At 48.0% G+C, this 22,619-nt stretch overlaps 1 protein-coding gene and 1 long non-coding RNA gene across 3 annotated transcripts in view; one reads left to right on the forward strand and one right to left on the reverse strand.

The window, feature by feature from the left end:
* Positions 1-22,619, reverse strand: part of LOC116430264 (uncharacterized) — a 44,567-nt gene that overhangs the window by 8,527 nt on the left and 13,421 nt on the right. The gene's annotated exons all lie outside the window — the stretch shown is intronic.
* On the forward strand, positions 5,924-18,283 carry LOC116430265 (uncharacterized). Its single transcript, XR_012998811.1, has 3 exons — positions 5,924-6,386; positions 12,353-13,843; positions 14,169-18,283. It is a non-coding gene; the product is annotated as an uncharacterized LOC116430265 (long non-coding RNA).

The following is a 22,619-nucleotide window of genomic DNA, read 5'->3' on the forward strand; positions in this document are numbered from 1 at the left end:
GACACAGAGGATTCTTTGAGAGATTCAATAAGTTGCTTTCATAACACGCGGACTAAGGCAACAGTCAATCGAAACCTCGAAGCACTGTTACGGTTTCTGTGGAAGCATCGGAGGAAGTCGTCTGCTCGTTAGTTGCAGCGTTAATACAGCGCTCATTTATTCTATTTATCCTATCGTTCAGAAACTTCAATCTGCATTCGAATCTCGGAAATTAGAGCTAAATAGACGAGAACACGTTTACCATGCCTACAAAATTCACGCGAATCTAGCGTTAACCGCGCGACGAAAGTGACGCGTCGAGAGCGTCACCATCGAAAACATTCTAGATAACTTTTAGTCAGCTGATTACAATTCAATATAGTCTCCATCTTGGCGGAGGATCCACGTGGCGCCGAGAGACTTCAGTTCGAATCCTGTTACCGCCGTATTCCGCTCCGAGTGTCGGCTTCCTCTTCCTCGTCGCGGGGTAGTTCCGGTGACCTTGCGGGATGCACGCGCATAACCTGCTCCCGGCGGTTCCGTGTTCCTCTCCCGTTCGGTCTCGGCTGCGTCGGAAAGTCAGCTGTCCATGAATTATTGATGAACGCCGATGACGGGCCCGAGGGGTCACCGAGTGCACGCTCGACGTCGGTTCGGTCAATTACGGTTGCAGCCGCGGTGCCGTTTCTTCCACGCAGCGGACGGGATCGTTTCTGGCCGACGCATGCTGACGGGACGGTGCATCACGGGCGCGGCGACGATGACGAGGACGGGCAACGCGGAAAATCGGGTGGCACGACGGCGTCGTTGCCCTCGGCGGTCGTTGCGGACGCACTGGCCCGTCGGCGCCGACCGCGCTCGCCATTATCCGGAGTTACAGTCATCTTGCAAAATGCACTTTCACTTCTCGATGTATCTCCGGATGCGCCCGGCTTCGCGAGGCCTCTTTCGTTCCGCCGCCGCCGCCGCCGCCGCCTCCGCCGCCACCGCCGCGGCCGGACGTTACGCTCTTTCCTCCGATTATTAATCAGCGTTTGTTGGTTAACTGTTCCTTTCCTTTTTTCATGCTCTCTCGATGCCTTCCGCGCGACACTGACGACGCTGTGGTATTCTAATTGCCTCGGGAACGTTCTCATTCGATCTTTCGGAGCTGAAGCGCCAAGTTCGACGCCCGATGGAGTGTTCTCCTCTGTTTCGATCGTTTCTTCCTGATATCGACGGAGCAGCGATGCTCTTTTTCCTTCGAGAGCGTTTTCATTTGACCTTCCGGAACTGGAACGAGGTCGATGTTTAATGAAGGATCTTCTTCCCGTTTGATTTTTCTCAATCTCAACGATCTCGCTTCGAGACTGCTTTCATTCGTGGCTGAAACGTCAAGCTCGATGTTTACCGAACGATTTGGAGGAGACTCCGCGCGACGTGTTCCGCGGTGTCCAGTGCCATCCTTCGTCGGTCGACTCGAAATGCGCGCAACTCGATCGTTAGCCGCAATCGAAATCCGCGGCGCGCGTCCGACGGCTAACCGGAATCGCTGCTATTCATTATCGGTTTCATTGTTGCGGAAGAACGAGCGAGCGAAGCTCCAGGATCCCGAGCGAGACCGATATTTCGACGCGGAAACGGCTCGTCCGGCGTGGCCGTTAATTAAAATTTGCCGGCATCGGCGAGCTCCATGCAAATGACCATCGATCGCGCGGGGATCTCGCCTTGAGCGGATCCAGCAGAAACACCGTCAAGGACGGGCGGGTTCGTTCCGTGTCGATCGGCGCGCGATCGTTCCGATACGGGTCCGATTAATCGTTCGATCGATTAACGATCGTCGCGTTGAACCGCGTTTCTCGGTATCCTCACAGCATGTACCTCGAGAGCTTGTAGCCGTCCGGGTGCACGAGCATTTGCAACTCGAAACGGAGCATTTGCGCGTAAAAGTAGAAGAACCCGACGATGTACGCCAGCATTTTCGTCGACGAACGTCCAGCCGATGAAGCCGCGAGTCGAACGGACCGAACGGAACAGAGTCGTTTCAACGGAACGGGGAAACGTCGGGGAAACTCGTAACGATGCACCGCGGCGACGCGAACGCCACGCTCGAACCGGGATTTCGGAAACCGGGGAGTCCACACTGCACGCGGTCCCGACATGAACTGAAAGACTGGAGGTTTACGGTTGGCCGTGTGCGTAAGGCATTACGTGCGTGTGCGTAACAGAGTCTGCACACGTGTGCGGCCCGTACCTGTGCATACAGGGTGACGCGCGAGAAACCGTCCAACGGTCCCCCATCCCTCCGACGCGAAGCGACGCGACGCGGCGCGACGCTTTTCGTGATACGAATTCCTCGCATAATTCTCGAATGACGCGCGAGGAATTCCGTTTCTACCGATATCCTAGCGTCGTCCTGGCGCGACGGCCCCTGTCCAAAAGTGCTTCCCGTTGTCGGGCTTCGAGTCATCGCTCGGAATCTGCTCCGAAACGCATCTGTTGTACCGAAGTGTAGAAACGTCGAGGAAATTGGTCGATTGTCTGCTCGATGTTCGAGTGTCTTGCAGCGTGCAATTGAGATTATGTTATGTTTCGATGAATAGAAGCAAGTCGAGCAGACAGAGTCGACACGTTAGAAGTCTACGCTGCGAATTAGCTCGTCGCGGAAGGAAGGGTCGCATTAATTCATCAAAACGCAGGAGACGTTCGAAAAAGCAATCTCAGAAATCCGTCCCTACCGAACGTTCCAGCATCTCTATTGTAATGTCCAATTGAGAATAATTAGTCCAACGCGCGACGTGAATTGAGATGAAATTACGGTATGCCACGGTGAATTAAAGCAACCCGAATACGCGGAATTCCGGCGTTAAGAGTCTGCGAATTGGCTCGGCGCGGAGAGCGTGTTCCTTAATTTATCGCAGTACAGAAGCCTCGAAAATCCGTCCCCCAAAATATTCGAGCATCCCCATTGAAACATCCGATCGAGAATAATTAATCCAACGCACAAAGCAGATCGGGACGGCATTACATCGTGACCCGCCAGCGAATCAAACCAGCCCGAATACGTTGGATTCCAATGTTAAAAGTACAATCACTCCCTCCACAATGGGAGCCTTGTACTTTCAACGGAGTCGTTTCAAAAACCCCACTGTGTATGCGTTTGACGAACAAGCTTCCCACTCAAACTCCATTCAAACCGCACAACTGTTTCATTTCATTTCGTATTTGAAGCGTTCCCGCTCCGCTCTGCCCGCATGCCGCGCCCGCTCCTCCGCCGCGCGGGTCCGCGTTTTACAAGAAAACCCGGCGGCTCCCTTTCTTCGTTTTCCATTTGATTTTTCTTCCCGGTTCACCGTGTATGTCACCGACGTGGACCGATTGTGTACTGATTGTGGGAACCATTCGCCTCGTGTTGGTGAACGGTTTCTCCTCTTTTCTCCCTCCCTCCTCGCGTGTTCCCCTCTTCGCCTCTTTTTCTTTCTCGTTCACACACGCGTACACGGGCCGCGCCTCGTACTCGCGTTCGCGAGGGTAACGGGCGCGTGTGTGCGTGCCTATTAGTGTGCATCACGGCTGCGTGCACACCCTACATGCAATTCTACTCGTGCGCCTCATGGTCAGGGCGGGACGCATTATTTTCTGCAATAATGCGAATGAGCGTTCTTTGTGCGGGTTCCTGCACACGGAGGTGGACACGCGCGCGGCCAGGGACTCGAGGATTTTCGAGCGACCGGCCGAAACTGCGGAACAGAGAAAGGTTACGGCCGGAACGGGGGGAGATAATCGCAGAGAGTTCAATAATCCGTCCCGCGTCGCCTATTGCCGGGCCCACGGATCGTTTGCATATTGTTTTCGTAACGGTACCCTCGATTTTCCGGGACCCGCCGCGTGCGAATCGCCGATAGAGATCGATCCTGGGAACGCGGTTCGACGCGTCGACTCGGAGTGCACGGGGAATTTCAAAAAAACACGAGCGATGCGTTCGGTGAAACGGAAACCGAAGTGTTGTATATATGTGGCGATCGATGTTTCGAGCTTTTCGAAGTTCCCGTGATGTCTCGGAAGTCTCCGTGTTACCGAATGTTTGCAAAGCGCGCGTAGTAAAATACAAACAGCGACAGATCGTTTTCATGGGATAGTACGAGTAAGGAAAATTGTAAACTTTTCGCGTTCCGTAATGACTGCGGTAACTTTCCTCTAATTCCCACTCAGGTTAACGACAGGCCTACGTGTACCACAAATACGCCAGGCACAGCTGTACGGTGGACAGTACGCGGCACGGGCGAACTAATGACTGCTAATAATCACGATGACTCAATCCCGCGCGGTATTTACCATCTCGAATTATCTGTGCCTGCGCGGGCCACGTAAAACGAGAAGCGTTTAAAGAGAAACCATCGATTTGTTTACAGACGCGAAGATGCCGGAGGGGGACTATTTCTTAACCCCTTGGCTACTGCGGAATTTTGCGTCATTGCTAAGAAAATGTACTGAAACCATAAAAACACTGTATTGAACTATATAAAATCAATCTAAAGTTATCAGATTTATATAATGTACGACTAACAGAAGATGCGATTGTTGTGTTTGAATTTACTTACGTCAAATCTAAGCCAGCTTCGCTGCAATTATTGTTAGTAATATTTCACGGCCAACGGTACACGGTAACTAAATGTTTGAAACACCTTTAGGCGCCAACGGTAGCCAACGGATTAACTAGTCGAACGATTCGCTGAATCGTTGCCTTTTAGAGACTTTTTCCCAGGCAGCGAAAAACGCGATGGCGAACGGTGAACGTGGACGTTTCAAGGTTTCGGTTGGCCGCGAGTTTCCACGGACAGGGCACGCCGATGAACGGCATCCATCATTCCAGCTTGACCCACATTCCATTGAGACCTTTCGACCTGCATTCCGCGTGCGTTGAACGCGATATCCTGCGCGATTAAAAACGGGATGCCCCCGAACGGGGCTCGTCCTGGGCTCGCAAACCGCCTGCCGACCGATTACCGATGATCCGCAGCTGCGACGAAAATGACGCATCGCGACGATGCGACGCGACGCGGCTCGGCATGCAGAATCAGCCAGGCGCGTCGTTCGCGCGATAAACAACACGGTTTACATAATAAACGCGGATGGATTTTATATTCCGCTCCTTCCCGAGGAGCAGAGATCATATCTCGCGTATTCAACGCTTTGCGCTCGAAAGATTTTCACTGGAAGTATTCAACATTTACCAATAAGATACGGACGACATTCTTCGGAACCGACTAATGAGACTTTCGAACTTTTACGATCGGATGTTTCAAGAACGGGGAATTATAATGTGTATTGGCATGATAGCGTCAGTCGGAATAGTTTCAAACTGTCGCCAAATAATGTTTAAAACGTTTGATATCCGTCGGATTGACGGTTTCGTGAATCCAGTGTTAAGAAACGAAGCTATTTTGTTTCAATATTCGAAATATCGATGCATCGTGCAAAGGTTAATATTGTATAGAAGACTATATCGAATCAAGTGGCTGAGAGTGACCTCTCGAACGCAAAGGATTAAATTAATTTCCCTCCTCTGCCACTGAGCTCCGTTAAATAGACCTAATCAGTAACTTCTTCTGCGTATCCAGCTGATTTCTCGAATAAACCGATCGCTAAGCTGCGATAAAGTCTCCGTCTTTTCGTCGCAAGCCGAATACAACTCGATTTAGATCGGATCGAAGTATAACGCAACGTTCTCGACACTTTCGTGCAACGTAGGTCGAGTCCACGCGACGACACGGTGGGATACAACGCATACATTTGAAATTTAGGAGTGCAGAATTAATGAGATGTCGTCATGCCTGCTAATGCGAGCGTGTGGCGCGATTGTCACGCGACGATTGTTTGCAAAATGGAAGAAACGTCGCAGCGAGGAAACGGGGACGCGTGACACGGCGAATATCTACCATTTAACACGTCTGGTATTAAGAGCAGTCTGGTTAGAGCTGTCGGTGCGCTCCGAACAGTCGAGAGTAACCGGAGAACAGAAAGTACTCGTAGACAAGTTCGCGTATCAAGTTTCGATGCAATCAATTCAAGTTCCGGTGAACTCGCAGGAGTAAATTAATTCGCGCAACGCCCGGCATTCCGCGCGCACTGACAAAAACAGAAATTCGCCCGAGGATTTCAGAGCCGCTAAGAGCAAAAGCGAAGGCGGCAAGAAACGCGAAGCCCTCCTTTCATAATTAGCAATTACGACAGTGATCCCCCGCTCTTCCGACCACCCTCCCGCTCGGAATCAATTAAACAATAAAGCCGGCTTGCGAGAGGCTCGAGCGGAAGTCTCAACTAACGTAAACTGCCAGCTCGCTGCTCGATCCGTTGTGCGAGCACCTAACCGTTCAAAGAGTTCAAGAGTTCACGCGATCGGCGCGGCGCGGAAGCCAGATGATTCGGTACGTAATTCGGTGACTGCATATATTTTTATCGCGGAAATAATGAGCTTTCCATGGAAAAATCGCGCGATTTCTACACGTCGATCACTGGCAGGAACGATTCGACCGGTTAGCGATTCACGAGTACACGCGTCGCGATGGCAATGTTGTGTTCGACGAGTACATTCGTCGCGAAGAAATGGCAATGTTGTGTTTGACAAGTATACTCGTCGTTTGATTTTCGCGGCTCGGTTCGGGTACACAGTTTCCGCGGAGGTCAGCGCAGCTAACTGGTTAAAAGACACGCACGCACACGTGCGAGCGAAAGGGTGAGGGAATGCTCGGGTGTGTCGGTGGCACGGACACGTGGGAGGGAATACGCGCGAGAGTGTTTCGATGACTAACTGACACGCCGCGCGTGAGGTCAAGCTGGGAGAATGTTTCTTCTATTGCTCATTGTGTCCCGGGGCCTTCTGGGTCTCCGTCGCCGCGTCGCTCCGCCGCTATCGACTGCCGGGGAGCTCGTTCAATCCAGCGGATAGGCTGATTCTGATGTTAATTCGGTTGTCCGCCTTTGTCCAGGCCGCCGTCCGCCGAAGGCAGCCGTGGGATTTCCAGTTTTCGTCGGAGAACACGTGCACGGAACCTGGTAGCCGTGTTCTCTAGCCCGCGGACGGGAATTTCTCGAACCTTTGAGAACCCGCCGTCAAACGTTGAATTGCGTATCGAAGTCTTAACTAGCAGAGAAAAAGGAAACCTCGTATCTACTTCTGATTATTCTCGCTAAATTCTTTAGAAGCTTTCGATTTTGGAACGAAAGCTCGAAGTTATGACGACGTTCGACGGAAGGTTAAAAGCACCGATGCCTTCGGATCGGCGAGCGTTGCTCGAGCAACGCGACGCGACCGTCGACGTATCGAAAACAGATTACCGAGTCATCAACCCAGAAAGGAAGCATTGACTCGAATGCGCTCCGATATAGAGCATGCCCCGAGATTAATCTCGGGGACCCCGGCGAATCGAGCGTAGCCCGTGGATCCGTTTAACAATTTCCTCGACATGGCGCGACACAGTGCCGGCGGTGATCAGATTCCGCAAAACAGCGAGCGGAATGGCCGCCGGGCGCAGCGGGAGCATTCTTCTTGCGCGCACGTCAACGCGCCGAGCCGAAGACGTTTATTCAAAGAAGTGGACGTGCCGAGTGGCGCGAACGGCCAGAAAAACTTGCGGCGCGCGTGTGCGTGTGTGTGCGTGTGTTTCGAGGATAAGGGACGGAGGACAGGAAAATGCGAAGGGGGAGCGGCGGCGGGGAGGAAAGAGAGTGGGACCGCGACGGGAAAGAGGGAAAAGGGGCCCTCGTAGATATACAGTCGCAGTTGGGAACGCGCAGCCTGTTGCCCGCGAGGAATGCGTAAACGGTAGAACCGTTTTGTAAGTGGCGAGAGAGAAAATGCGCGCGGTGCTTGAATGCACCGCGAGGGACACCGATGAAAAACCCCGAGCGTTCCTCGGCGCCGACTGGTTAAACGATTTCGACAAAAACCGCGAATACCGCGCTCGCGCGCCTCGTCTACGCAATTTTCTTCGCCTTTCTTCTTCTTCTTCTTTCCTTTATTCTTCTTCCTTTCCTTCGTCTCCTTATGTTTCTAAATCTCCTAATCTCGTTACTAAAGGGCTACCAGCTACTCGCTTTTCCTGGTTTCAATCAGTCATAGTCTGTGTAAATACTTCTGTGTCATCGTTCATTCCTCATCATTTGTATAGAAACTATTACTTGTTAAGATCATCCTTGTGCGTAGAACAAGGATCTACCGGGAAGCCTTATTGATGAGTCTGGTAGATCTTGGACAACGTAATCTATTACCTTCTTCAGATATTCCTTCCTACTAATCATGTGTTACAGAATGCGTCTTCATTCTTATTCCTCTTCTTCTCCTGTTTCTTCTTCTTCTTCTCCTTCTTCTTGTTCTCCGGACCGATTCCGCTCACGTACGCCCCGTTTTTAATTATGCCCCCGAACGCAGAGGAGCGAGGTCGCATTACCCTCTCAGACTTCTTCTCGCCGGCTGGCTTGTTCCGTAATTTGCGGGTACTCGCGCGATTTTCGCGCGACGCTGCGTCAGAAATTACCGAGGGTGGGCGTTTCGCCGGCTTCCGGTTCCATTCGGCGCCAGCCCGACACGCGGGGCCCGGCGAATCCGCCGAGCGTTCGTATTTTTCTTTTCTCGCAAGGCCAATGACGCGGTCCGCCGCGGCGCCTACGATAGTATATCGCCAGTTGATAGCGTATCCGCGTCTTTTAGGAATATCTGTGTCAAACAACTGTTACCTATGAACTTCTACTAGGGAAGCTGGAAAATCTGTTCGTGTTTCAACTCTTTCGCGGTCGAATGTCGTCGCAACGGCGACTCCGAGTTTTCGTATGTAAAATCGCCGACTGCGAATGAGTAATTTGATTATTCAAATAGCGGGAGATCGATACGTGGCTCTTTCCTTTTAATACTTCGGATTTCGGAGCGTAATTTAACGCTCCATGGAACGAGTTTTTAAATTTTCGGTCGGAAAGGGTCAAATCCATTAATCCCAATATTTCGGATCCACGGCAATACACGTTTCAACGAGGGAACAGATAAGATAGTTGGAAGATAGAGGAAACATATAGGCATCGGAAGGTTGAAACTCGGATATTGCGTCATCGGTTAAACACGGTTATTAGTTTTATAATCGAGTTTAGGTTTCGATCCAGAGGTTTCATAATGGAAACGTTAGGAGCGGATTTCTGTTGCATGTCGGGAATATTTCAGTGCTCTCCGTAATACGCTCGGGTCTATTAGGACATAGACGAAAGAAAGTTCAATATACGGCGCTAGCCATCGCCGTTTTACATTACACGCGATAACGAGGCGAGCGTGCCTTAGAAAGTTCACATTCTGACATTATTCAGTGCGACCTCGCGAGGAAAAGACTTACTTAACTCGTTCGAAGATATTATCTTATTAACCGGGCTCTCCGTTCTGCTTTGTCTTTCATATTTATTAGATTTCTTACTCGATACACCGGTAGGAAGACAATAAATACAAATGGAATTAAACGATCGACATACAACGAGCTTTGGATCTCGATCGCGTAGATCGGCAGTGTCCTCTGCTAAATACTCGAAAGGTTCAACCATTAGATCACTGCGTTACAGACCAAATATGCAACTTGTGGATTTGTTTTTAAAAATGTTGCTCTTTCGATTTATCGCACTCTATGGTATTCTACGAAAAGGTAAGTGTTTACGTAAATTTCAAGCATAGCTTCAGAATTCTCCGCCGAGAGTTTCCATCAAGTTCCACGCGAAGGGAAGACAAATAAATAAACCGAGCGTTGATGTCGATAACAATGACACGGGAACAGAAAGGCGTCGATTTCCGGGCGCATTATGCCAGCGACACGCGGTCTCCGCGTCGATGTCACTCCCGCAGCCGGCAGTTTTGTCAGCGGTGTGAATAGTACGGAACGTGTTCGCGGAATAATCGGCTAACTGTACGCAGACAATGGCGGAGGCCACTCAGTACGCATCGTTGATTCCAATTATGCAAGGAGTTCTCAACTTGGCGCCGTGGCCGTGGCTCCACGGCCGTGTTCGCGCATAATCGAGCCCCTTAGGGCACTCGGGTCCCCTAATTCCACGCGTTCGACCTTTCCGACCCCGGCTCAAATTGAAATTCATTACCGGGGAATATTTATTGCGGGATATAAATATTTGACTTTCAATTTACCCGCTGTTACATCGGCGACATTGACTTCACATCTTCCTTGTTTTCCCTCGTCGAGACGCGACTCTCGGTCACCGCTAGATCCTAGCGAAACTATAAAGTTCTATGCAGAATTTTAACACTAAACTGGAACCCATCAATTTCACGGATATTGAATTTTCTAAACATTATTCCGTAACGACTCGATACACGTTGTAATTCTTTGTTCTTGAAACTCTAATTGCCGCGACCTATATGAGACATGTCTTCTAGAACCAATAGAATTAAATGTGGAATCGAGCGTTAAGCTTCGTGTGACAGCATCGTGACGCGAAAGATTGAAATAAAACAGCCTCGTTTCTCAATCGCGCGAAGGGTTAATTGCACCCTTTCACGCGTCAAACAGCTGCCATTAACTACTAACAATATTCGAAAAAATAATAACCACCCGACGACAGCGTCGAAGTGGGACAACGTACAATTAACCGAAGCGCTCGAAAGCGTTACGCTCGGCGCAGGTAAAAGAAAAAAAAGAGGAGGATTTCCGTTCAGTCGTCATTGAACTACCGAGCGCTTACACGGTCGAAGAGGAACATGCGTACAACATTTTCATTGTTCCCGCGCCAATGCGCGGACGGTAGCCCGTGGCTAATGAGAAAGTAACGACAACCGTCGACATTAACCGCGCGGATAATAAAATAACCATCATTCGAGGGCCGCGTGTGCGTGTCGCGGCGCACCGAAACGGCCGCGGACTTTTATGGAAAATTACATTTCCGTCCGAAGCTGTTGCCCGTTCCTCGCGAGCATCGCCATGACAACGAAACTGTTCGTCTCTGTGTATACATAAGCGGTCGCTATTATTTCGGTCGAAAAACTCGATGCACGGTATAGGTCCGTTCAAAATTCTCTCCTAATTTGTTTATTTGTTTATAAAGTCGAATTCCTTACTCTCTTCCGTAAGTTAGAAATGCTGGTTGAATCGATGTTTAAAAATTTATCAATATAATCACCGTCGCGTTTTTAGTAGTTGAAATTTAGCCGGTGTTCAATGTGTTAATAACAGAAGAATAATTGATCGAGAGACCTAACCGATAGTTTGTATCGAGCCTAAAGTTCCCCAGCTCGGTTCCGATGTTTCTGTGAAAGGTCACGTAGCATCGACAGCCGAGCCAGATTCGTAAAATCGGCGTACAAAGCTCCGTTGTCGTCGCCTGTAACCCAGAGGCTGTGCTAGATCTCGAAAATATCGGGAACTCGTTGAGATATCGAGGAACCAGCATCGCCTCCAAGAAATCTCGATCGCAGCCCTGCGACCGCTAAGGAGAATAATCGACGGTGAAGCGCGAAACGGATTCCACGGTCAGTCTGCGCGACGAAGCGAAAATCGGGCATTCTTGCGTAACCGAGCGCGCCGATCGAAATTTGCATTGAAACGCGCCGGCGAGCGAGTCCGGAACGTTCAAAGGGTGAACGAGAAGTCGGGGCCGGCCGGTTTTCATCGGCCCACGGAGCTGTAAATCAGTTTCGCGAGCGCGACGTTGACCTTTGGCTGGCCGAGCTCTGAATTAAAGTCCCGGCGAACCGGACAAAGGTCCGGGGAACGCGCAAATTATGCACGGGCGCGCAACGCGTGACGCGAATGCCCGCGGATACCTTGTTCCCCGTTTCCGGACGAATTATCGCGGCCTCCGGCAGCGCGCTTTCTCGGTGGCACCGTTAGAATCGACGCGACGACGTGTCGCGTAAATATTTATGAACCACCCCCTTATCGCGCCGGCGGTGTCGCGTGTGTTGCGCACGATAGAAGAGGAACGGGAAACGGCGCGGATGAGGACGAGCGCGGAGGCTAACGAGCATGCGGCGGACCTTGATGCGAAAGCGAACTTTGTTAAAGTGATTTAACACTGGAATTACCGGGTAGGTTAAAATTACCTGTCTCCGAAGACTTTTTTGCTGGGGAGATGACGCTTCGCGATGAGACCACTGGAGAAGCGAATCGCGTTGAAGGATAGGGATTAAATTGGAATTTCTTCGAGAACCTGAACGAATCGAGAGTAATTCTGACATTCTTAGGTCAGTTATGTTACGAGGTACTTTGTAACTTCGTGTGCCAGTTTTTATACGCAGTTCGCATATTTTGTTACCTGACGATGCGTTTTTGTGCTGTTGCGAAAGGATCGATGCACGTTGTGCGTTATGATTGAATTCAATTCAAGATTCAACGCGTTTCCTCTTTATTTTCAGCGAGAATTCAACACCGTTGAAACGTACTCATCCTTCGCGCGGCGATGTGCGTGAATTACAGCGCTGTTAAGTAGTTAACGAGCATCGCCGCTGGTGTCAACGTTCGCTGACCAAAGAACAGGATCATTCGACAGGAAGTGCTATCTTTCTACACCGAATTTCAATCAGACGGAACCGGCGACCGGCGCGGCGGTTCGCCACCCGTATCCGGTCAACGATCGATCGCACGATCCCGATGGAAACGCGTCGCCGCTTACCAACAACCGATTACATCGCCGGATAGAAAATGGATAACGGTGCTGTCCGGAATGCGCGAAATTTCCTTGGGTTCCAGGCGACAGCCGGGTTCAAACGCCTCCCCGCGGGCCTCGCGAAACCTGCGAGCACTTTTATTGCCAGAAGTCAAACGGCTAATGCGCTTAGTTAGCGTGTTTACTTAGTTCAATGCGCAAATTGAATTTTACGCGTTGCGTGACGGACAATTCAGTAGCCGCTCACTCTATGAACGTTCTTTCCTACGAGTTTCTTATGGAAAATTCAAAGATCGGATGAATTATTGAATAGAAAATGTAAATTGATGTTTCTTAATGTCTATACGATCTTTAAAATGAATAGCGCACAACTTTGTAGATGCTTTATTGCGTGTGAAAAGTGGTATTCTATAAATCATCAGACTCTGGTTCTACGTTTCCTCTATGCGATCTGAGTGTATGTAACGCTATGTAAGAAACTATTTGTGAAACTATGCACTTAAGTCGACTGTTTCTTGCGGACTGATGACAGTCCTCACTTTACGCCCTCGCCTGGGCCCTCTGACCTTCGAGGAAAACCTCCCCTTAAGCACTTCAACCTAGACGCAATATTATCCTCGGATTCCACTGGAAAATATTTAAGATTACTCGCAAGAGAAAAATTAACCCTTAGCACTCGGGAGTTGTTCACTAGAAATATTCAACTACAATTGCTGGAACTCTGAATAATATTCCAAAATCTAAGAATCAATACGAATGTTAACCCATTGTATCGAAGTTTACGTAAAAGAACTTACAATCAAATACAGAGTATTTGCGTCAGACTTCGCGCTCGAAATTTCGGCGATTGGTCGCACAATGGCGGAATCGAGGTAGCATTCTCAGCGGACAAAAGCACGGGCGACCGGTCAATGGCAAAAGTACTCAAAGAAGCACGGAGCACGTGATTAAGTAATCACCCGTTTTCCTTCTCCTACACGATGAGATGTGTGATTACCCGTTCGCGTGACGTTGAGAATTCCGCGCTTTTGTAGCCGAATTGTCCTCGCCGCTGTCAGTCCGAATCGAGCGGACCGTCACGCGAGACGCGTCCCTTCGCCCCCATGGGAACTCTATTGCCTGCCTTCTCGGAATCCCGTAATGACGCCCCACCGCCGCCGGAATACGGTCGGAGGAATAATTTCGGGGTCCGCTGGTGAAAGAATTGAATTACCCAGTGATAAGCAATTTTAAACTACTTGTGCGCGTCTCGGCAAATTTTTTTCAGTGCAGTAGCCAATGCGGTTAAGTCGGTCTTTTGATACTTTCTGATCTCTGTAAATTTTCATGGAATAAATAATAATATTTAATAATATAATAAATAATATAATAAAATAATATTCTTTTTAGTTAGTGGAGGATTCACTCGTTTCTTCGTTTGTTCTAGAAAGACTTCTTTTGTAGGTTTTGAATATGTTGTACAATCATTTGAAACTGAAGCATTAATTTTCTCAATTTTTGTGTTCTCGAGTTAACCACATTGGTTCTGAGCGCCTCACATTTGCAATTGATACCGTAATTTTTAGCAAAGGATATGGCGCCATAAAATGGCAGTAATGTGTAGACGTTGAGTATATCAGAGACTTCCACTCCGCACCGAATATTAGCTTCCCAATTTCAATCAACAGGATACAGGTTTCTCATCACAGAATTACACGATATTACCATAGCAATTTGTCGGTTCACGATGTAATTCGTCGAATGACGTCACACAGGCTGCCGCCAACATGCGGGACGTAAATTCGACGGGCGGACAAGGGTTCGTCGCCTGTTTGGAACATGGAAACTGATCGATGATGCCCTGCGCGCGATGGCAACGAAGATTCGTCGGCAGATGAAGAGAAAGACGAAAACCTGACGGATGTCATTCCGTTACAGACACGGTGGACCATTTATTCCACGTGAACAAGCTCTGTTCTCACATGGAAGGCACAGTCGAAGACGATTGGAAACTGTAATTTTGATTAAGCCTCGTCTCCGCTGCATCTCATTTCTTCCTTTAGAATGCTACAATAAAACCGTAGCCATCATTATCGTCATTCCGACGGGTGCCATTGACTCTCATTAACCTGATTAACCCAGGCCTAACTGTCCGTCCACTTTTGAAAAGATGATCCAGGGAAAGTTGGCGCGATGCAACGTGGCATCACGCGTGACTATCCGTTATCCTTTGTGCATTATATCTCGTTCACGATTGGATCGCGCGCAGCGGGCCGTCGATCCGTTAGTAAATCACACGGGACGAACAAGAACGCGCAGCGCGCGCGCGCGCGATTCGACACCGAGGCGCAATGACGATTTTTCGCGTCACCGCGGCGCGATGCTGTCATCGCAGGATAATATGGCAGATAATGTTTTTTTTTCCACTGATAACGACTCGTTGCAACGGAATGGGGCGCGATAAGCAGGCGCCCGTTGCGATGGCGCGCGCAGCGCTCGCCGAGCCGACCGACAGCCGTCCCGTTCGATTTAACGCCGACCGCGTTTTATTATTGTTATGATTATTACCTTCGTTTATCTGCGTTACGCGGAATGGAGTAATGCCTCCGATCTCGTGGAATATCTCCGTTACTCTCGGGCTAATGAGGAATATTCAGTTACGGACGTTCCGTGGAACCGAGGTCGTAATGTTTTAATAATCACTTTTGTGGGTGCTGGGCTTTTTTTCGAATTCGGGGATACATCTGGCGTTCTGGATGGGAAACTCTGGTATTCCAGTACTTTAGTGTTTTAGTGTTTTAGTACTTTAGTGCTTTAGTGCTCTAGCACTTTAGAACTTTAGTACCTTAACGCTAGAACTACGAGGCGGTTAATACGATTAATATGTAATCCCTATAAAAATTGTAACAAGATTACTTAAGGCAATTAACAGACATTCGTTGTAGTATTCGAGCGAAACTATCGAGATCATTTCGAATATTCAATGTTTCTAAGATATTAATAATTGCGGAACAAGGAAATCGAGACCGGTCATTTTGTACCGTAGTTCTAGTTTAATGTTCTAGTAGTGCATTACTGTGTTACTCTGTAGTAGATGTTTAGAAGAGCAAAAAACAGAGCAAGAAAGGAGAAGGAAGTCGACACTCGTACACTAATTTCATCCATCAACGAATGCTCGCACGCGGGGAAATGTAAATTTTCCTCCACTTTCTAACATTTTCTCGAGAGACGCAAAGATTGAATCGATCGCACCACTTTCTAAATAAAAAAAGGGTATGGAAAACGTCAGTCGATTTTCTACGAAATTGAAAGCTCGGGGCGTCGAATATTAAGTGTCCCGGTAAACAGGAAACAATGAAGTGATCCTCGGGGATGCAGGCGACAAAGGAGTTACAAGTCAAACGGATAAAATCGTTCGAATCGAATGCCCGTTCCAATCGAACGTACCGGGGAGCAGAAAGTGGTTAACAAAGCGACAGTTCGATCGATTAACCCGACATTATCGTGCATGTATAAATAGCGGTAACTGAGGGAGGCCGATTATCTCGCGAGAAGCCTCGAACAAAAGTCCACGATTTCGCTGGAGTTCCCTTTTAAGCTCCCTACACGCTTTAGAGTACATTGTGCGATGTATATTACGATGCAAGAAACTAGGAACTTCATTCATAATCATCGGAAACCACTGGTTTCGCGAAGCGAGTTCGGAAGAATTAGTAGTGTCAATAATCGAACTGACAATGAGTCGTACACAGAAACAATTATTAGTTTCAGCTAAAAAAGCAACACTGCAGCTTTATTATTAACCCTTTGAATCATCTGTAACCTTAAAACTCTTAATAGTGCTAACTTTTTCAACGCAGGATTATTTATTTTTTGAACATGTAATTCTTCCTCGTTTCGCTTTAGTCTTTCGTTAGGATATATTTTAAGTGCATCTGGCCTGCTTTTAACGAGCATACACTTCATTATTTGATTTCATAGCGCGCAAGGAGAGATTTTTCAAACTAAATTCCACACTTAACCGGTTAAAGTATACTTAGTATCACAAACATGGCAGTTTAGCCTCGGTAAAGTGTCGACATTCGTCCGCGAAGGGTTAACATCAGCTTTACTTCAGCGTCGCATTGTAATCACGCGTGACACGCGTCATTCCAAATAAAGTGATCAATACTCTGAATTAAGTTAGTTACTAAGCAGATACTTTCCTCTATACACACTACCCATTAGAGGTTCTGCGAAGCCACTTAGCAGCACGCATCGCGACATGTTTACCGGTACGTAGGGAACCGCACGATATTCAACCGGTGCCTTAAGGGTCTCGTACACGCTGAAATACGCGAAGCGTCGCGAGCGACGAGTTCGAGTCTGTTTCACGTCTTTTCAACGTGTACGGGAGGAGGTTCTTTACACATTTGTACAAGATCGTCTTACACGTCGGCGAGACGCTCGAAAAAGGACCCACCCACGGAAACTCAAGTCCCTAGGTCCGTGGAGGATTTTTCGAAACGAATTTCCCGTGTTTCCCGGACCGGCTGTAAGTCAGCCGGCGAAAGTGAAACGCCCTCCGGCCGTGAGAAAGTTCTCCCCCCGAAATATAATGGAGCAACGCTGCTGCCCGGGCCGGGTTCTGGCCTCGTCACAGCGCAGACGCGGAGACAGCCGCGCGTACAGTTTGAGTGCTCGTAATTAAGTGCATAACGAGGCTTGTTTACACGGATCCCCGGTCCTCGTAATCTCCAGAGCCGCTTAGTCTGCCGTTTTAATCGGACACTTCTCGGAACGGAATTTATGGCACGCCCATGGTGTACAATAGCACCGACGTTGCATCCCGGCGTCGACGCGCGTCGCGGCCGCGATGCGTTCGACGGAATCTTCGACGTTCGGCCACGGCTGCCCGTAATAACTAAGCAACCGTTTCGGAGCGGAGAAACTCGCGAATGCCGCGGAACGTTCGAGTAAATTCATCGTGCCCGACAGATTTTTAGGCATTCCAGAATTCGAGGGAATTTAGTCATCAAATTGAAGCTGCGAGGGGTTCTCTGTCGGTTGTTTCGCAGATTTTTGTACATTAACCCCTTGGCGTACTACTACGAGTGAAACCCGTGGTGAAGATTTTCAATATGATTCAACAAATATATGTATTACTCAGTTCATTCGAACTCAAAATAAATATTATTCCTCTGTAATCAAATATTATACTTAGAAGGAAATATAGACGTAACATATGCCTAGAATTTTTCTCTTTTTCCAATAAATTATTAATGACAAAGTATCGATCAGAGTTGAGAAAGAAATCATAGGCAAAAGGGTTAACCCCTTGGCGTACTTTCGCCACTATGTACCATTTTACTATCGACAATCTGGAAGTAATGCGACAAAATTGTCGATTCTACAAGTGGAAATTTCATTTGAAGATAATACAAGGATAATAGCGAGATAGTGGGTAGCTTTGATCTGCGGGTAACAAATAACATCGACTGTTGTTAAATTAGTCTAGAAATCTTCGTCGCGAGTCTCACTCGTTATTGCACAGCAAGGGGTTAACGAATGCACTACGATCCAGTTGTAACAAGAGAATATTCTGTTATGGAGGCAGATTGTTGTCGAATGTATGCAGCGAAACGAAAATCTGATGAAAGTAGCCATAACCCGTAGATAATTAATTTGATTTTAATGAATATTGTATGACGCCTTGCGTAAGCTTTATATTCAATGTACTGCCTAATTGGAATAAAAATTCGTAACATTATAAGTTTTTTTATTTCATTGCTTCCTAACTTATCGTTCCCTAACAAGGAACGGCGGGTAATAAACTTTCGGACTCGTCTGTTGTTGCGGTAAGCGAGTATTCTTTCGGTGCGTCGAAACCAGCGATTCGTGACATCGTGAATTTTGAAATTTGTATTGTAATTCGTTGGTAAACTGGGGAACGCAAAGCTCATCCTATTGTGTTTACGTTTGGCGTTATAGTTCGAACGTGGTACACGCGAAATTGAGACATTAAGTTATCGAGCTCCTTCGTAATTTTCCCGCTCGTGAAAGTGCAGTGAAAATCGTGCGTTACAGCACCGTTCAATTTAACAATAGAAGACCCAGATAGAATATAAAATGGCGGTTATTAACGATGGAGGATGATGCAAATACTACGTCGGAAAAAAACGATTATCATACGGCCTGGTTGTTGCGTTAGTCATTTCTTGATGTATCATATATCATCGAGCGAGCTATCAATTCTCAATGCAAATTGTGCTACTTTCATAATAATTGCAATGCGATTGCAACTAACGATCGTAGAACGGAAACTACGGAGTATCAGGGAAGACGATTTTTAAGCGAAAGCTGCACAATTTTATCGTTCGACGATTAGGTTCCGAAGAAAAACAATGTTTCCAATAACAACGCGGTTAAAACGTACTGAATCTCGCCCATTCATACGATCATTATTCTCGTTATCTTACATGACAGTTTACGAGCGTGCATACTGTTCCCTTTATTTCGCTTTCCCCTGTTATATTTTCAACGATTGGCTGTGCCGCGAAGACGCAGCGTTATCATTAACCGCGATACGAGCCAATGGAACAAAATCACGCATAATCCGAACTCGATGCTAACGGTCGCGGATTCCACTGAAATTGAACATTTCTTCCAATCGTTTCGTCGGCGGCTCGATTGTAACAGAACAAGTGCAGAGTGGGTCGCTTCGACCTACAAGCTAGTTCTACTGTTAATTCACCGTTACCCGAACGCGATCCGGCGAAAATCAAAAGCGCAACGGTTGCCCGTGCTCCCAAAAGTTAACACGTTGACGCTAAAACTACCAGAGGGGTCAAATGACCCATGATGTCTTCTTTTTGCAATTATTAGAAAGGTAACAAATGTTTCTCTGAGAAATTATTAGAGAAACTCATTTAGCACTATGCAAATTCTGTAGCGAAATTTTCAAAGGTGAATTGAACTGCTCGGCAGTTTTAGTGTTAAGCGCCATGTAATTCACCGATCACCAACGCTTCTATTACTCAAAAGCAATCGTAACGTGCAAAATAGCCGATGTCCAATGAAAATGATAACACAACTAAACAGACAATAGTCCAATGCAAGAATTGTACCAAATAATTAATAATTGTTCCCGCTTTTCTGCAGAAGAATAACTCTACGTGAAAACGTTCAAGATTTTCATGGCGCTTGACGCGTTAAGGAAAGGCTCGCGATTTCCGAAGCTGGCGTCGTTTCCGCGCTCCGTGTTTCGTAGCGGGTAAACACGTCTGCACGCGTGAGGGTGAAAATGTCAGACGTTTACCACGGGATCGCCGCGGGTTTCTCTCGCCTTCGCGATCCGCGTAACATGCGCTGCGCCTCTTTCGCCTAATAAATATCCTCCTGTGACAAGACCACAGCGGTGTCGAAAACACCGCGGGAACCCCTTATCGATTTATACCGGCGGGGCCCGGCTCGACGACGATGCTCCGAATACCGGCAACAATCTCGTCTCTCCCGCCGCGATCGATCGATTAATCATCCGATGTGTGTACCCACGGATTCGGTCTTAAAAGGCTTAACACTTCGACCGCCGTGTCATTCGAAAGCCAATGACACAGTCTTTTCTGTAGACTTAAGAAACTGATTCTCTCAATATCCAATCGAATCTTGGATCTATCAGATACAAAAAGCTTACAAGAGCAATCGGTGATCAGTATTTACTCTTTAGCTTCTGCTCGGGAGCATTTAATCGATAGCAATGCTTCGATTGAACATTGAAGAGCATCAAGTTTAACCCCTTGAACTCTGTAGGCTCCAATATTGCATCAGTTATAATAGTAAATATTTTAATGAATCAAAGAAACTACCCTAAAATTATTCGATTTTTCACACATCCAAATTTTGCACCAACAAGGAAAATAAAAGATCGAAGACACAGACGACATTGTTCGAAGCTACCTCAAAGAGAAATCGCACGGGACTTACGGAACGAAGCTGCTTTATTTACTATTTCGCGTATCGATGCACTACAGGAAGCTCAACCCTCTGCAGACGAACTTTGCCGAGATCAAACGTCCATGTTTCGAGTGCTAAGTTGCAAACCGATGATTTAACTACCCAAGCGGCAAGAAATCTGTACGTGGTTTCCTTATGCTATATGATTTAGGCATTCGACGTGTAATTTCGCAGGATCTACGGAAGCTTTGGTACGCTTTAAACGATCCCCGTCCGTAAAGGGTTAATAGCAAATATCCGGAGGCACGACTGTTTCCGGGCAACGCGATTCGATCCGAGGAAAAGGTCCGATTCGCGATTACCGGTGGAGCGGTGCTCGATACTCTTTACGCAAGCACGTAAAATTTCACCGGCGTCTCGCGACGCGAAAGGTTACTCGCCTCGAGTTCGGCTCGGTCACGGCTGCCGCGAATCCGGGATTCTATCCTGCCCTCTCAAGAGAAGGGATGCAAACCCGTCCCTCCGTTAGCGCGGAGTCTCCGTTCCACGTGGACTCGTTTTACGCGAACGAGAATCACATCGTTAAGAGGAAACAACGTATCGGGAAGAAACGTTACAAGTGTCAAAGGGCACATTTCATATAGTTTAACCTTTTAGCTACTGTACGCCACTATAGTAGCTTCGCGTATATCCCTTCTCTCTCTCTCTCATCGATAATTATGTATATTATAGTCTAATCTACCGTAATTGCACAGCGGAGAATTCTATTCGCCTGAAATCGCAGTGAAATTACGTTTACGACACGCAGGTCGCGTCGAATCCTGCCGTGCAAGATTATTATAGCTCCGCAGCTAGTCCCGTAGCTAAAAGGTTAACAAACAAATAATAATACCTCCGAACCGAAGGAGAGAAGTGAATGTTATTCGGTGCCGCTGAGTTCAAACCGCGCGAGAAAGGGTTGCACGCGATTTTCCTCGTGGAAAAGCGACTCGCGCGTTCACGGAGCGGGTGTAATAGTTGCGTTGACGTCTCACCTTTGTTGTTGTCGCAGACGTCGCAGAGAACCATCTCCGATGGCGGGTCGACGAATAAGGAACTCGCGCGTGCATCCGACCGCGTGGTCACGCCTGCACTGAGAGAGAGACACTTCACGGGGAGGACACGCCGGTCGGTCGTCGGACGGACGGACGACGGACGCGCGCCGGGGAACGAAGAGGAAGACGACGCGGAGGAACGCCGCGTGCGTATATCGACCGAGTTCGATAACGCGTGACCGGGCTGCCGGTTCGAGGACCGCGTGTTCCCGGGGAGCGACGCGAATCGGGGCTGTCGCACGGAGAGGGGTGGGAAAAGTCGACGCGGAGGAACTGGCACGTTGCGGTCCGGACTGCTTTCGGGTTTTCCTCGGTTTCCCTGCAGCTCGCGGCAACCTCTCGTTCGATTGTTCTTCGATACGTCGGTGTAACGTTACGAATGACTGTAGTAAAGGTTATTGGAGCGAGTGGACATCGCGATGAAATGGAATGTTCGATGCGAGGAAAGAATAGAGCACTCCGAGTCGTTCAGAATGCCTGGGAATCACTGGAATGGTACTTTTCTATGGGACAATCGTAGTAAGAATGATTAGGAATTGTTAAGAGAATAATGCAATATGGAATGTGTTTATGACCGATAAGGTTGAATATACCACTCGTATTTAAGAATATCTAGGAATCACTGGAATGGTACTTTTATACGAGACAATTGTATCAAATGATTAAGGATTGTTAAAATAAGAGAATAATGCAATATGGAATATTTCTGAGCGCTAAGATTGAACGGAGCACTCGTATTTTAGAATATCTAGGAATCACTGTACTTTCGTACGAGACAATCGTATCTCGAATGATCGCAGCAAGAATTGTTAGAATAAGTGACTAGCGCAATGAAATGGAATGTGGAATTTGCCATGGCACCGCAGGCAGCTAAGAAAGGAAGCTTGGACAGTCGTCGCGACCGCAGAATGTTTCTTCGAGGAAAAGGACGACGACGACGACGACGACTGGTCGAGGAAATAGGAGTAGAGCGGCCGAGGGATGGCGCAGGCCGGGTGGAGAGAGGGTGGC

This window comes from Nomia melanderi, chromosome 6 (genome assembly GCF_051020985.1).
Source record: "Nomia melanderi isolate GNS246 chromosome 6, iyNomMela1, whole genome shotgun sequence".
NCBI lineage: Eukaryota > Metazoa > Arthropoda > Insecta > Hymenoptera > Halictidae > Nomia > Nomia melanderi.